Source organism: Saccopteryx bilineata, chromosome 2, assembly GCF_036850765.1.
Source record: "Saccopteryx bilineata isolate mSacBil1 chromosome 2, mSacBil1_pri_phased_curated, whole genome shotgun sequence".
NCBI classification, from domain to species: domain Eukaryota; kingdom Metazoa; phylum Chordata; class Mammalia; order Chiroptera; family Emballonuridae; genus Saccopteryx; species Saccopteryx bilineata.
Window position 1 is genome coordinate 165,698,472 of NC_089491.1, and position 17,848 is coordinate 165,716,319.

Here is a 17,848-nt window from a genome sequence, read left to right on the forward strand (position 1 = left end):
TGGAGCTCACTTTCTAGGTTTAGAATTAGAAGAGAACAGAGAGCCAAACCTGGAGATAGGATATGATGGGTTCTCAGAGACTCAGAGCATAAATTTGTAACCTGATACTATTTCATTGTATATTATTCTCTCAGTTTATTTTTTTAATCTTTATTTTTATTATTATCTTAATCTGTAAACTAGTATTTCTCAGAGTATAGTCCATGGACAAGATTAGAATCACCCAGAATTGGCCCTGGCCAGTTGGCTTAGTGGTAGAGCGTTGGCCTGGTGTGTGGATGTATCAATTTCAATTCTCAGTCAGGGCTCAATTTCCGATCAGGGCACACAAGAGAAGCGACCCTCTGCTTCTTCACCCCTTCTCCTCTCCTTTCTCTCTCTTCCCCACCAGCAGCCATGACCTGGCCCCAGGTGCTGAGGATTGCTCCATAACCTCACCTCAGGCACTAAAATAGATTGGTTGCCAAGCAATGGAGCAACAGCTCCAGATGGGCAGAGCATCACCCCATACGGGGCTTGCCAGGTGGTTCCTAGTCAGGGCACATGCTGGGGTCTGTCTCTCTGCCTCCTGCTTTTCACTTAAGAAAAATAAATAAGAAGAATCACCCAGAATCGTCCCAGGTATACTAAAGCAGAATCTTTGGGATTAAGACCTTGTTAGCCGATATTAAATGAGCCTTCTAATTGATATATACTGCCCTGGTCTTAGTAAAGGCTTGTTAAAATATTCCCAGTTTTTCAACTGTAGTGTTAAGCCGATTACAGGTATACCTGTGGTTCTATGGGAGTCAAGAATGTTAAGGAGGTAGTGGGGTGGTCAGTCAGTGGCAGCTTGTGATAACTTCCACAAGAAGAAAGTGGTTCTTTGCAGTGAAGGAGAAAACAGAAGAATCAGGGCTGGGAAGTTGAGCAGTCTTTTCTACAAGGTGAATTTCTTTTCCTTTCCAATCTTAGAGTGCAGAGTTTGATTTTACTAAAGAAAGTGGTCTTTTTATTTTTTATTTTATTTTATTTTATTTTTCATTTTTCTGAAGCTGGAAACAGGGAGAGACAGTCAGACAGACTCCCGCATGCGCCCGACCGGGATCCACCCGGCACGCCCACCAGGGGCGACGCTCTGCCCACCAGGGGGCGATGCTCTGCCCCTCCGGGGCGTCGCCATGCTGCGACTAGAGCCACTCTAGCGCCTGAGGCAGAGGCCACAGAGCCATCCCCAGCACCCAGGCCATCTTTGCTCCAATGGAGCCTTGGCTGTGGGAGGGGAAGAGAGAGACAGAGAGAAAAGCGCGGCAGAGGGGTGGAGAAGCAAATGGGCGCTTCTCCTGTGTGCCCTGGCCGGGAATCAAACCCAGGTCCTCTGCACGATAGGCCGACGCTCTACCGCTGAGCCAACTGGCCAGGGCCTTATTTTTGATCCTAATATTATTTATGGTTCAAATAAATTCTGATTATCTCTTTAAGAAGTCAGTCAGCCTGACCAGGCAGTGACGCAGTGGAAAGAGTGTCTGACTGAGATGTGGAAGACCCAGGTTCGAAACCCTGAGGTCTCTGGCTTGAGCACAGGCTCCTCCGGCGTGAGTGTGGGCTCACCAGCTTGAGCGTGGGGTCGCTGGCTTGAGCGTGGAATCATAGACATGACCCCATGGTTGCTGGCTTGAGCCCAAAGGTTGCTGCCTTGAAGCCCAAGGTTGCTGGCTTGAGCAAGGAGTCACTCGCTCTGCTGTAGCCCCCCAACCCATCAGGCACATATAAGAAAACAATCAATGAACAACTAAGGAGCTGCAAAAAAGAATTGATGCTTCTCATCCTCATCTATACCCTTTATTGTCTGTCCCTTTCTGTTCTTCTCACTCTGTTAAAAAAAAAAAGTCAGCCAAAAAGAGTTAAATTCAAGGTGGCAAGATGGCAATGGAGTAGGCAGACGTACCAACTTCCACCCCCCAAAACCAAAGTGGATTACAACTTAATTTTAAGAACAATCATCTGGAAAAGCCAACTTTGGACTAAACTAAGAGGACTGTTTAACCAAGGATCACTGAAGAAGGCACACTGAGCTTGGTAGGAAAAGCAGAAACATGGAGAGGGCTGCCCAGCTCCCGGGAGCAAGCGGCAGCCCAGAGGGACTCCCGTGGCAGGAGGTAAGTTTAGCAGAGAGGGGAGGGTCCTGGGCCCTAGGAACAAAGCCACAGCCTATATCCCCAGAGTCTAAAAGAGGCATATGGACAGTAGTTAGCTGTGAAACAAGCCAGGATACTGTTTGCAAGAAAGAGAAAGATTTCTCAGACCCAGAATTCATCTTAAAGTTTCCGTGCAGAAAACCTCTTTCACAACCAGTCACCTGGAGCTCCGAGGGATGTGGAGAGCTAAATGGACCAGAGTATCAGGAGAGAGTGTAATCTAGGAGGCACAGGGAGAAACACTTGGAGGAACAGCAACCCTAACCCCTGGGCTGAGTCACTACCCAAATCTAAAGTGAATATTTTTCCTGGAACCAGCAATACCAGCAAAGGGAAGCAAGACACCAGCCAAAAAGAAGCCCTCCTGCTGCACTCAGAGCAAACAACCACTTAGAAGCAGGGAGCCATCAGGGATACAGTATTGAGTGCTAAGGTCTGAGATGCATTGCCACCCCCACACTGCTCAGTGCTTGCCAGAAGGCAGGCAGTGGTGGGACATGAAAGTGCAGTCCTGCCCACAGGGGCAGAAGCCAGGTCTAGCTGCAACTGAGGCCCAGCATGAGTACAGTCTCGCTGAGTGGGGGTGGAGGTCAGGGGTGGCTGTGGCTGCAAAAGGGGTGCATGAAAACAGTTCAACCCATGGTTGTAGGCCAGGTGCATGAGAGCAGTCCTGCCTGCAGTCCTGCCCACAAGGGCAAGGTGAAAGCCGGGGAACTGGCTGAGACACAGGAGTGCAGCCCTGCCCACAGGGCTTGTGACTTCTTGTAATATTGCTCTTTTTAGATTTCACACACACACACACACACACACACACACACACACACACACATATATATCAATAATATAACAAATTTAATTTTTTTTTAAGTGAGAAGTGGGGAGGCAGAGAGACAGACTCCCGCATGGGCCTGACAGGGATCCACCCAGCACGCAAGCACAGTCTTGCAGCCTGGATGCTGGAGCACAGTCCCACCAGTGGGGGCAAGCGAAGGCAGGCCAGCGCTTACTGCCAAGGCTCATAAGCACAGTCCCACATCAGTAGCAGTGCAGAGGCTAGGCCAGCCAAGGATTGCAGCTGGAACATGCAAACATAGTCCTGTCCGCAGAGGCTAGGCGGAAGCTGCAGCAACTGCCACAGCAGGCCGGCACTGGCAGTGCCTGTGCCTGAATGCCTGAGGCAGCAGCAGAGGGGGTGGCGAGCCTGCAGACAGACCACACCTAGGGAACACAAAGGCCACATCAATTGGACTCCTGTGGCCACACCCTTCTTATACACAGACAAAATGGGAAGGCAGAGAAATGCAACCCAAATGAATAAACAAGAGAAATCCCTAGAAAAAGATTTGAGTGAGATGAAAATAACCAAATTACCAGATACAGAGTTTAAAATAATGACTGTTAGGATGTTCAAAGATCATAGAGCGACAATGAATGGACATAAAAAGCACCTAAATAAAGAGATGGCAAGTATAAAAAAGGACATTGAAATAATAAAAAAAATCAGTAATAAATTACAATATCAGAAACAAAGACAACACTAGAAGGAATTAAAAGCGGGATGGATGAAACTGGGGATCAAATCAGCTAGTTAGAGGACAAGATAAGCAAAAACACAGAAGCAGAGCAGCAAAAAGAAGAAGAGGCTCAAAAAGTCTGAGAAAACTCTAAGAGAGCTCTGTGACAACATGACGAGAAATAACATCTGCATCATAAGGGTTCCTGAAGGAGAAAAGAAAGAACAAGGGATAGAGAATCTGATTAAAGAAATCATAGCTGAAAACTTCCCTAAATTGATCAAGGAAAAGTCAAACAAATTCAAGAAGCACAAAGAGTTTCATTAAGGATGAACACAAAAAGGTCAACATCAAGACACATCATAATTAAAATACAAAAATTCAGCAATAAAGAAAGAATACTAAAAGCTATAAAAGAAAAGCAGACTGTTACCTTCACAGAAGCCATAATAAGGATAATATCTGACTTCTCAACAGAAACATTAGAGGCCAGAAGGGAATGGCAAGAAATATTCAAAGTAATGCAAATCAAGAGCCTATAACCAAGACTTCTCTATCCAGTAAGGCTATCATTTAAAATGGAAGGAGAGGAGATGACATCAGAGTAATGGCGGGGTAAGAAGCGATACCGATAAATCTCCCCCAAAACTCAACAAGATCTTCAACCAGAAACAGAAAAACCTATCCTTGGAGCCTCCAGATGTTTCGCAATACACCCAAAGGTATGATCGAGCGAAAAATTGGCTAAATATATAACCAAACCCAGAAGGAAATAGGAAGTAAGAAATGCTTCACCTTCCTCACTAACCTAAACAGGGCGGCTTTCACTGAAAACTGAGAATATAGAAACTAAGGCAAGCAAAGGGGGTGAATAGATCCAGGCTGCGGCACAAACGGCCGAACCAGGCTGTGGCACTGAGATCCAAGCCAAGGAAAAGCTGTTTCTGTGACAACCCGGGCAATACAGCTAACACTCGCGCCAAACCCAGACAAAGAAAGACAAGCGGGGCAGCCATTTTACCCAATCTCCTGGTCGGCGCGTGCAGATAGTGGGCGAAAGATTTCTTCCAAAGCCTCGGGAGGTTGCGCCCATGTTACCCCACAGAGAGGCAGAGTCAGAGGCCTTTGTGTGGGCTGAAAGCCTCCGAGCCGCCCCAGCGCCCTGGGAGAGCTGCACACGGGGAGGGAGTGAGAACTAATTCCAACGTTGGAACTTTTCTGTATGGGCGGGGGTTTCACTCAGAGGGTGAGGCCGCAGGTCTGATATCCTGGTCTGCGCATGCAGATAGTGAGCGAGAGATTCCTCCGAGTGCCTCGGCAGTGCCTGCCCATGTTAACCCACAGAGGGGCAAAGTAAGGGGCCTTTGTGTGGGCCAAAAAGCGGAATCTCGGGCCGCCCCAGTGCCCTGAAGGAGCCGCACATGGGAAGGGAGCGAGAGCTAATTCTAACACTGGAACTTTTCAGTGCGGGCAGGGGGTTTCACTCAGAGGGCAAGACTTCCGGCCTGACATCCTGGTCTGCGCGCACGGAGAGTGGGCAAGAGACTCCTCCCAGCACCTCAGGAGTGGGAGCCCGTGTTATCCCACAGAAGGGCAGAGTCAGGGGCCTTTGTGTGGGCCAAGCGGAATCTCAGGCCACCCCAGCGCCTTGATAAAGCCGCACACGGGGATGGAGTGAGAGCCAATTTCAACGCTGGAACTTTTCAGTGCGGGCGGGGGGTTTCACTCAGAGGGCAAGACTTCCGGCCTGACATCCTGGTTTGCTTGCGCAGATAGTGAGTGAGAATTTACTCCAAGCAGCCCAGGAGTGGGTGCCCGCCCGTGTTACCGGACAGAGTGGCACAGCCAGAGGTCTTTGAGTGGGTGGAAGCCCCGCCTGATTATGCTAGCAGCTCTGATTGACTGAGCCTTACCCAGAGCCCTGTGCTGAGTGGGAATAGAGTGGGGAGTTGCCAGCTGTTTGAGCCTCTTACTATCTAGGCAGAGGCAGCAGCAACCCCATAGCTGGATTATCAGGCTACTAATTGAGGAAGGAAAGACTAGGAGAGAGGCTCCAGGAATACGGACTCTCTCACTGTCGGAGCCTATAAATGCTAATGAGCCTCGACTGCCAACAAGACTGAAGCACAATACATGACATCGCCATAGAGACTTATCAACTGCAAACCTCTACCTAAGCGTGCCAAAGGGGCAGAACCCAGGGTACAGAGTCACCAACCAAGAAGAGGGAGAGAAAAGAAAAAGCAAGAAGATAACCTCTCAAAATCAAGAATAATCCGCAGACTTTATAACCTATCCCATTTTATTATATTTGTTCGTTTGTTTCTCTTATCTTCATCCTTGATTTTTTTTTCCTCCTCCAATTTGGTCATTTAACTCTACCGGTCTTACTCTCTCCTCTCCTTGAACTACACTACCCATAAGTATTAAATCTCCCATTATCTTTACTTTCCTCTTCCTTTCTCTCTATGAGGGTTGCACTCCAAAACCCTTAACTCTCTCTCTCTCTCTCTCTCTCTCTCCTCTTTTTTCTTTCTTCTTCTTTTAGTGGTTCCCTCTTTTTTCTCTCTCTCTTTATTTTCTCCCTCTATATTAGCTTCTTCCTTTCTCCTTTACGTCTCCTCTCATTCAAACCTCAATAATGAACAAATTATCTTATCTGGGACTCAAACTTATGTTTGCGGCATTTTGGGGGGTTTTACTTCACCTTTTTAACTCACTAGCAGTGCTCCCATCCCTGGCTCTCCATTTTATCAAGCTCTTGTTCCACTAAATACAATAGTAATTTTTTAATTTGTCCCCCCATTTTCCTGTATTCCTCTTATTCCTCTCAACATAACTCTTAGTCAACCAACACCTAAACGCAAATCCTTTTATTCTTGATCCAAATTTTTTCATTATTTTCTTTTTGTGGGTGCATACCCCCCTTTTTATTTATTATTTTATTTTTTTATTATTTTTTTTCTTGCCCCTTTATTACATTTCCCCAATTCAAACCCTCCATTAAAGGCATTGTTTGTTCTATTTAGTACAATATAATTCACAGTTCACCACAAGATTTCTCAAGAAAGAGGGGAGAGGAGAGGACAGGAAAAAAGGAGGGGGGAATAATTTCCTTTTTTTAATTTTTATTTTATTTTATTTTTCTTTATTTCATTATTAATTTAAAAAAATACAACTTTTTTCAATTTTTTATTCTTTTAACTTTTTATTATTTATTAAATCTCATTAGTACTATCAACAAAACCACCCTCAGATGCCATTAAGAAAGAGAAAATCAAATATCATGGATACAAAAGAAAGAGAGGTAATACAGATAGATGAGAAAAAATCTATGGAAAAAAATTTAATATATTGGAAACCTTGGAGCTAAATGACAGAGAATTCAAGATAGAAATCCTAAAAATACTCAGAGAGATACAAGAAAACACAGAAAGGCAATTTAGGGAGCTCAGAAAACAACTCAATGAACACAAAGAATATATGTCCAAGGAAATTGAAACTATAAAAACAAATCAAACAGAGATGAAAAACTCAATTCACGAGCTGAAAAACAAGGTAACAAGCTTAGCTAATAGAACAGGCCAGAGAGAAGAGAGGATAAGTAAAATAGAAGACAAGCAACTTGAGGCACAACAGAGAGAAGAAGAAAGAGACTCAAAAATTAAAAAAAAATGAGATAGCCCTACAAGAATTATCTGACTCCATCAGAAAAATAACGTAAGAATAATAGGTATATCAGAGGGAGAAGAGAGAGAAAATGGAATGGAGAAGATACTCAAACAAATAATAGATGAGAACTTCCCAAGCCTGTGAAAAGAACTAAAGCCTCAAATTCATAAAGCAAACAGAACTCCGAGTTTTCTTAACCCCAACAAACCTACTCCAAGGCACATCATAATGAAATTGGCACAAACCAATGGCAAAGAAAAAATTCTCAAGGCAGCCAGGGAAAAGAAGAATACAACATATAAAGGAAGGCCCATTAGATTATCATCAGATTTCTCAGCAGAAACTCTACAAGCTAGAAGAGAGTAGACCCCAATATTTAAAGTCCTGAAAGAGAGGAACTTTCAGCCATGAATACTATACCCATCAAAGCTATCCTTCAAATATGAAGGAGAAATAAAAACATTCACAGATACAGAAAAGATGAAGGAATTTATCATCAGAAAAACTCCACTCCAGGAATTACTAAAGGGGGTTCTCCAATCAGATACAAAGAACAACAAAAAAATAAAGCCGCAAGTAAAAGCTCCAAGAAGAACACAATAAAACCAAATTTAAACTCTGACAACAAAAAGAAAGGGGGGAGAGGATGGAGATTAACAGTAGCAAAGAACGATGGAGTGCAAAAGTACTAACAAAATAGTGCGCTACAATGAACAGGGTAGGAGCTCTTTTCATTACTTAAAGGTAACCACCATTGAAAAAACCACCACAGAAGCACATTATTTAAAAAAGATAGCAAGAGAAAAAAGATGTATGGAATACAACCAAATAAAAACAAAAGATAGAAAAACAAAAGAGAAGGATCAAACAAGACACAAAACTAACAGAAAGCAATCTATAAAATGGCAATAGGGAACTCACAAGTGTCAATAATTACACTAAATGTAAACGGATTAAACTCACCAATAAAAAGACACAGAGTAGCAGAATGAATTAAAAAAGAAAATCCAACTGTATGCTGCCTACAGGAAACTCATCTAAGTAACAAGGATAAAAACAAATTCAAAGTGAAAGGCTGGAAAACAATACTCCAAGCAAATAACATCCAAAAAAAAGCAGGCGTAGCAATTCTTGTATCTGATAATGCTGACTAAAAGAAACCAAAAGTACTCAGAGACAAAAATGGCCATTTCATAATGGCTAAGGGGACACTGAATCAAGAAGACATAACAATTCTTAATATATATGCACCAAACCAAGGAGCACCAAAATATATAAGACAGCTACTTATTGATCTTAAAACAAAAACTGACAAAAATACAATCATACTTGAAGACCTCAATACACCGCTGACGGCTCTAGATCAGTCATCCAAACAGAGAATCAACAAAGATATAGTGACCTTAAACAAAACACTAGAGCACCTGGATATGATAGACATCTACAGGACATTTCATCCCAAAGTGACTGAGTATACATTTTTCTCCAGTGTACATGGATCATTCTCAAGAATTGACCATATGTTGGGCCACAAAAACAACATCAGCAAATTCAGAAAAATCGAAGTTGTACCAAGCATATTTTCTGATCATAAAGCCTTGAAACTAGAATTCAACTGCAAAGAGGAGGAAAAAAATCCCACAAAAATGTGGAAACTAAACAACATACTTCTAAAAAATGAATGGGTCAAAGAAGAAATAAGTGCAGAGATCAAAAGATATATACAGACTAATGAAAATGACAATACGACATATCAGAATCTATGGGATGCAGCAAAAGCAGTGATAAGAGGGAAGTACATATCACTTCAGGCATATATGAACAAACAAGAGAGAGCCCAAGTGAACCACTTAACTTGACACCTTAAGGAACTAGAAAAAGAAGAACAAAGACAACCCAAAACCAGCGGAAGAAAGGAGATAATAAAAATCAGAGCAGAAATAAATGAATTAGAGAACAAAAACTATAGAAAAAATTAATAGAACAAGGAGCTGGTTCTTTGAAAAGATCAACAAAATTGACAAACCCTTGGCAAGACTTACCAAGGAAAAAAGAAAAAGAACTCATATAAACAAAATCCAAAATGAAAGAGAAGAAATCACCACAGACATCGTAGATATACAAAGAATTATTGTAGAATACTATGAAAAACTTTATGGCACTAAACTCAACAATCTAGAAGAAATGGATAAATTCCTAGAACAATACAACCTTCCAAGACTGAGTCAAGAAGAAGCAGAAAGCCTAAACAGACCTATTAGTAGAGAAGAAATAGAAAAAACCATTAAAAACCTCCCCCAAAATAAAAGTCCAGGCCCTGATGGCTATACCAGCAAATTTTATCAAACATTCAAAGAAGACTTGGTTCCTATTCTACTCAAAGTCTTCCAAAAAATTGAAGAAGAAGCAATACTTCCAAACACATTTTATGAGGCCAACATAACCCTCATACCAAAACCAGGCAAGGATGGCACAAAAAAAGAAAACTGCAGACCAATATCTCTAATGAATACAGATGCTAAAATACTAAACAAAATACTAGCAAATCGAATACAACAACATATTTAAAAAATAATACATGATGATCAAGTGGGATTCATCCCGGAATCTCAAGGATGGTTCAACATACATAAAACGGTTAACGTAATACACCATATCAACAAAACAAACAACAAAAACCACATGATCTTATCAATAGACGCAGAAAAGGCTTTTGATAAAATACAACACAATTTTATGTTTAAGACTCTCAACAAAATGGGTATAGAAGGAAAATATCTCAACATGATAAAGGCCATATATGATAAACCATCAGCTAATATCATATTAAATGGCACTAAACTGAAGGCTTTCCTCCTTAAATCAGGAACAAGACAGGGTTGTCCACTCTCTCCACTCTTATTTAATGTGGTACTAGAGGTTCTAGCCAGAGCAATCAGACAAGACAAAGAAATAAAAGGCATCCATATTGGAAAAGAAGAAGTAAAGGTACCACTTTTTGCAGATGATATGATTCTATACATCAAAAACCCCAAAGAATCCACAAAAAGACTACTAGAAACAATAAGCCAATACAGTAAGGTCGCAGGATACAAAATTAACATACAGAAGTCAATAGCCTTTCTATATGCCCACAATGAAACAATTGAGAACGAACTCAAAAGAATAATCCCCTTCACAATTGCAACAAAAAAAATAAAATACTTAGGAATAAACATAACAAAGAATGTAAAGGACTTATATAATGAAAACTACAAACCATTGTTAAGGGAAATCGAAAAAGATATAATGAGATGGAAGAATATTCCTTGTTCTTGGTTAGGAAGAATAAATATAATCAAGATGGCTATATTACCCAAAGCAATATAGAAATTTAATGCAATCCTATCAAAATTCCAATGACATTTTTTAAAGAAATAGAGCAAAAAATCATCAGATTTATATGGAACTATATAAAAACCCAAATAGCCAAAGCAATCCTAAAGAAAAAGAATGAAGCTGGGGGCATTACAATACCTGACTTCAAACTCTATTATAGGGCCACGACAATCAAAACAACATGATATTGGCAGAAAAGTAGACACTCAGACCAATGGAACAGAATAGAAAGTCCAGAAATAAAACCACATATATATAGTCAAATAATTTTTGATAAAGGGGCCAACAACACACAATGGAGAAAAGAAAGCCTCTTCAATAAATGGTGCTGGGAAAACTGGAAAGCCACATGCAAAAGAATGAAACTGGACTACAGTTTGTCCCCCTGTACTAAAATTAACTCAAAATGGATCAAAGATCTAAACATAAGACCTGAAACAATAAAGTACATAGAAGAAGACATAGGTACTAAACTCATGGACCTGGGTTTTAAAGAGCATTTTATAAATTTGACTCCAATGGCAAGAGAAGTGAAGGCAAAAATTAATGAATGGCACTACATCAGACTAAGAAGTTTTTGCTCAGCAAGAGAAACTGATAACAAAATAAACAGACAGCCAACTAAATGGGAAATGATATTTTCAAACAACAGCTCAGATAAGGGCCTAATATCCAAAATATACAAAGAACTCATAAAATTCAACAACAAACAAACAAACAATCCAATAAAAAAATGGGAAGAGGACATGAACAGACACTTCTCCCAGGAGGAAGTACAAATGGCCAACAGATATATGAAAAGATGCTCATCTTCTTTAGTTATTAGAGAAATGCAAATCAAAACTGCAATGAGATACCACCTCACACCTGTTCGATTAGCTATTATTAACAAGACAGGCAATAGCAAATGTTGGAGAGGCTGTGGAGAAAAAGGAACCCTCATCCACTGTTGGTGGGAATGTAAAGTAGTACAACCATTTTGGAAGAAAGTATGGTGGTTCCTCAAAAAACTGAAAATAGAACTACCTTATGACCCAGCAATCCCTCTACTGGGTATATACCTCCAAATCTCAGAAACAGTGATACGTAAAGACACATGCAGCCCCATGTTTATTGCAGCATTTTTCACAGTGGCCAGGACATGGAAACAACCAAAAAGCCCGTCAATAGATGACTGGATAAAGAAGATGTGGCACATATACACTATGGAATACTACTCAGCCATAAGAAATGATGACATCGGATCATTTACAGCAAAATGATGGGATCTTGATAACATGATACGAAGTGAAATAAGTAAATCAGAAAAAACCAGGAACTGCATTATTCCATACGTAGGTGGGACATAAAAGTGAAACTAAGAGACATTGATAAGAGTGTGGTGGTTACAGGGGGAGGGGGGAAAGGGAGAGGGAAAGGTGGAGGTGGAGGGGCACAAAAAAAACTAGATAGAAGATGACAGAGGACAATCTGACTTTGGGTGATGGGTATGCAACGTAATTGAAAGACAAGATAACCTGGACTTGTTGATCTTTGAATATATGTATCCTGATTTATTGATGTCGCCCCAGTAAAAAATATAATTATAAAAAAAATAAAAATAAAATGGAAGGAGAAAAAGCTTTTCAGACAAAAAAAAAATTAAGGAATTAATTACAACCAAACTAATATTATAAGAAATGTTAAGGGGCCTGCTGTAACAGAACAAAGGAGAGAAAACAATCTAGTAAAAGAGGAATGTAGTTTTAAAGAATAAAATGGCAATAAACAACTACATATCAATAATAACCTTAAATGTAAATGGAATAAATGCTCCAATCAAAAGACATAATGTATCTGCATGGATAAGAAAACAGGATCCATACATATGCTGTCTACAAGAGACCCATCGCAAAACAAAAGATACACAAACACTGAAAGTGAAGGAATGGAAAAAATATTTTATGCAAATGGAAATGGAAAAAAAAGCTGGGGTAGCAATACTTATATATGACCAAATAGACTCTAAAACAAAGGCTATAGTAAAAGATAAAGAAGGTCACTACATAATGATAAAGGGAGCAATCCAACAGGAAGATATAACCATTATAAATATCTATGAACCTAATATAGGAGCACCTAAATATATAAAGCAGATTCCGATGGGCACAAAGAGCAAGATCAACAGTAATGCTATAATAGTAGGGAATGTTAATACACCACTAACATCACTGGATAGATCTTCAAGAAAGAAAATTAACAAAGAAACAGCAGACTTAAAGGACACACTAGATCAACTGGATTTAATAGATATTTTCATAAACTTTCACCCTACAGCAGCAGAATATACATTCTTTTCAAGTGCTCATGGTACATTCTCTAGGATAGACCACATGCGAGGACAGAAAACAAGTCTCTACAAATTTAAGAAGATTGAAATCATATCAAACATCTTCTTGGATCACAATGGCATGAAATTAGAAATCAACTACAATAGAAAAACTGAAAAATACCCAAACATTTCAAAACTAAACAGCATATTATTAAATAATGAATGGGTTAACAATGAGATCAAGAAATAAATCCAAATTTTCTTGAAACAAATGGAAATGAACATACAACAACTCAAAATTTATGGGTCACAGCAAAAGCAGTACTGAGAGAGAAGTTCATAGCTTTACAGGCATACCTTAAGAAGCTAGAAAATGCTCAAATAAACAATTTAACCCTGCATCTAAAAGAACTAGACAATGAACAGCAAGTAAATCCCAGAGATAGTAGAAGGAAGGAAATAATAAAGATCAGAGCAGAAATAAAAGACATAGAGGCTAAAAAAACAATACAGAGGATTGGTTCTTTAAAAAGGTAAACAAGATAAATGCATCTTTAACCAGACGCACTATGAAAAAAAGAGAGAGGACTCAAATAAATAAAATTAGAAATGAGAGGAGAAATAACAACAGACACAGCAGAAATACAAAGGGTTCTAAGAAAATACTATGAAGAACTGTATGCCATAAAATTAGACGACCTAGGTGAAATAGACAAATACCTTGAAACATATAATCTTTCAAAAATTAATATAGAAGAATCAGAAAACTTAAACAGACTGATTTCATCAAATGAGATTAAAATAGTTATCAAAAACTCCCAACAAACAAAATTCCTGGGCCAGAAGTCTTCACAGGCAAATTTTATCAACTATTCCAAGAAGAACTAACTCCTATCCTTCTCAAGCTATTTCATAAAATTCAAGAGGAGGGAAGACTTTCAAATTCCTTTTATGAGGTGAGCATAATACCGATTCCAAAACCAGGCAAAGACACTACAAAAAAGAAAACTATCGAATAATATCCCTGATGACTTAGATGCTAAAATTCTCAACAAAATATCAACAAACCAGACCCAGAAATACATGAAAACAATCCTACATCATGATCAGGTGGGATTTATTCTAAGGAGACAAGGCTGGTACAATATCTGCAAATCAATCAATGTGATTCAATACATAAACAAAAGAAAGGATAAAAATCACATGATAATATCAATAGATGCAGAAAAAGCATTTGATAATATCCAGCACCAATTTATGATCAAAACTCTCAGCAAAGTGAAGATACAGGGATCATACCTCAACATGATAAAAAGCCATCTATGACAAACCCAAAGCCAACATCATACTCAATGGGCAAAAATTAAAAGCAATCCCCTTAAGGTCAGGAACAAGGCAGGGGTGCCCCCTTTCACCACTCTTATTCAACAAAGTCCTGGAAATCCTAGTCACAGCAATCAGATAAGAAGAAGTGATAAAAGGCATCCAGATTGGAAAAGAAGAAGTAAAACTATCATTATTTGCTGATGATATGATACTGTACATAGAAAACCCTAAAGTCTCAGTTAAAAATCTACTGGACTTGATAATTAAATTCAGCAAGGTGGCAGGATATAAAATCAATACTCAGAAATCAGAGGCATTTTTATACACCAACAATAAACTCTCTAAAAGAGAAATTAAGAAAACAATCCCCTTCACTATTACAACCAAATAAATAAAGTACCTAGGATTAAATTTAACCAAGGAGATTAAAGACTTGTACTTGGAAAATTATAAAACATTGATAAAAGAAAGCAAGGAACATACAAACAAGTGGAAGCATATTCCGTGTTCATGGATAGGAGAAAAAACCATCATTAAAATGTCTATATTACCCAAAGCAATTTATAAATTCAATGCAGTTTCTATTAAAATACCAATGACATACTTCAAAGATATAGAACAAATATTCCAAAAATTTATATGGAACCAAAAAAGAACATGATTAGCCTCAGCAATCCTGAAAAAGAACCATAAAGTTGGGGGTATCCTACTTCCTGATATCAAGTTATACTACAAGGCCATTGTACTCAAAACAGCTTGGTAATGGCATAAGAACAGGCGTATAGATCAATGGAACAAAACAGAGAACCCAGAAATAAACCCACACCTATATTGACAATTGATATTTGACAAAGGAGGTAAGAGCATACAATGGAGTAAAAACAGTCTTTTTAACAAATGATGTTGGGAAAATTGGACAGGTACTTGCAAAAAAATGAAACTGGATCACCAACTTATACCATTCACAAAAGTAAACTCAAAATGGATAAAAAACTTAAATGTAAGTCATGAAACCATAAACATCTTGGAAGAAAACATGGGCAGTAAACTCTCTGATATCTCTTGTAGCAATATTTTTGCTGATATATTTCCATAGGCAAGTGAAATAAAGGACAAGATAAAAAATGGGACTATATGAAACTAAAAAGTTTTTGCATAGCAAAAGACACCATTAACAAAATAAAAGGACACCCCACACAATGGGAGAATATATTCACCAATACATCTCATAAGTTTTTAATAACCAAAATTTATAAAGAACTTTTAAAACAACACCAGGAAGATAAACAATCCAATCAAAAAATGGGCAAAAGAAATGAATGGATACTTCTCCAAAGAGGACATACCGATAGGCATATGAAAAAAAATGTTCAACATCACTAATCATTAGAGAAATGCAAATTAAAACCATAATGAGATACCACTTCACACCTGTCAGAATGGCGCTTATTAACAAAACAACACATAATAAGTGCTGGAGAGGGTGCGAAGAAACAGGAACCCTTCTGCACTGCTGTTGGGAATGCAGACTGGTGCGGCCACTGTGGAAAACAGTGTGAAGATTCCTCAAAATATTAAAAGTTGAACTGCCCTTTGACCCAGCTATCCCACTTTTAAGAATATATCCTATGAATACCAAATCACTTGTTCAAAAGACAAAATGGTCCCCCATGTTTATGGCAGCAATGTTTACAGTAGCCAAGGTCTGCAAACAGCCCAAGTGACCATCAGTGGATGAGTGGATTAAAAAGTAGCAGTACATATACACAATGGAATACTACGTGGCCGTGAGGAAGAAGGAAATCTTACCTTTCGTGACAACATGGATAGAGCTGGAAACTATCTTGCTAGGTTAAATAAGCCAGGCAGAACAAAAAAATATTATATGATCTCACTTTTTAATGAACAATGTGAACTGAAGAATGAAATTGAGGTAGAGGCGGGATCAAAGGAACCAGAGTGAAAGCAATCAGAAGGAAAGTAGAAGAGAAGATGGGATCAGAGAAGGGAAAAAGATTAATGAAATTATATATACATAACACAGCGTTATAGAGAACAGGACTGCAAATCCTAGAGGGAAGGGGGAAAGCATTGGAGGAAGTGGCATGGGGAGGGGCAAGGGGGTTAAGGGGTGGGGGGAGATATATTTGGTGGGACAGTTGAATCTATGTAAACACAAACTAAAATCATAAATTAAAAAAAGAAGAGCCAAATTCAAGTAACAAAATATAGATCCCTTTAAGAAATATAGATCCCTTTAAGAAAAGGGAGTTTTAGATGGGCATCTTCAGGCCATTCCAAGAACAGGTATCTGACTATTGAAGATCAGATGAATTCAGGACACAACAGTGCTAACAAATTATTGAGTAGGAAAGTAATAATGTAATATGTCAGCTGGGGCATTAACTGTTAAAAAAACATCATGAAGAAGCTGAACGTGTCAAAACAGGTAAAAAGAGGCAGTATACATTTTTCCACTTAGAAGTGCTTTGTTTTCTTTGGCTTCTTGGTATTTCTTGATTCATATATTTAAGTAAATTAACTATTATGGTGTTACTATAAATAAGTAGCCTTTTTGTATACTCACTGATGAATTGTTTTCTGGATTTATTAAATTTTCCAAGCACTAAAACTGTTCGTGCCTCAACCACAGTGCTTTTAATGCCATCAGAACCAATATCAAAGTCAATCAGCCAAGGGGACCCAAGGAGAGAAGGTCTTGGGTAGAGCAAACATCAACTGATGGTTGTCCAGCGAGGATGCTAAATGGACCCTGACCTGAGAGGCCAATCTGCTGGATGAAGCTTTTCTATAGCGAGAAAAGCTGGCTGCATCCTCCTCTCTGACCCCAGGTCTCTGGATAAGCTTCATGGATCATCATAAATGCCCGCATTATCCTCGCCTGCTCATAGCCACCATGTCAGGGATCTGTGGCTAGAAGCTGGTCTGATCTAAAATCTATAGACAGATGGGCCAGCAGCAGCAGGATCATTTATTGGGTGCCAGGGATTTCAGGTGGTATACTTGGGGAAGCTGAGGGCAAGACAAGATCCACTGGGAGCAGGAGTAGGGTGGGGTTGGGGAGCAGCTGGGAGGCGCTCTGCTGTGGGCACGGTATAGACCTTTCCCGACATGCACCAGGGAGCAGCTTTTAGATTGATGGTTGTGACACATTCGTTTGTCATTAAATCTATTTTAAAGGTCACATCCCATATTTTTAACCAGAACAAAGTGGTATGGAATGGACTAGAATAGAAAACTAGGAACTAGTTAAGAATGCAGAATCTGGGCCCCTTCCCAGACCTACTGAATCAACACCTACATTTTACCAAAATACTCGGGTGATTCATGTGCATATTAAAGTTTAAAGAAGACATTTCAAAACTGTGGCAGGCAGGGCGCTCTGCATTTGAAGCTTATTTTGTGCTGGAATACCTAAGCTCACAGCCTGGAAAGGAGTCTGAGTAACA

At 39.4% G+C, this 17,848-nt stretch overlaps 1 protein-coding gene and 1 non-coding gene across 5 annotated transcripts in view; both read right to left on the reverse strand.

The window, feature by feature from the left end:
* Positions 1-17,848, reverse strand: part of KCNAB1 (potassium voltage-gated channel subfamily A regulatory beta subunit 1) — a 490,010-nt gene that overhangs the window by 239,501 nt on the left and 232,661 nt on the right. The gene's annotated exons all lie outside the window — the stretch shown is intronic.
* Positions 1,328-1,403, reverse strand: TRNAD-AUC (transfer RNA aspartic acid (anticodon AUC)). The gene has a single exon. It is a non-coding gene; the product is annotated as a tRNA-Asp (tRNA).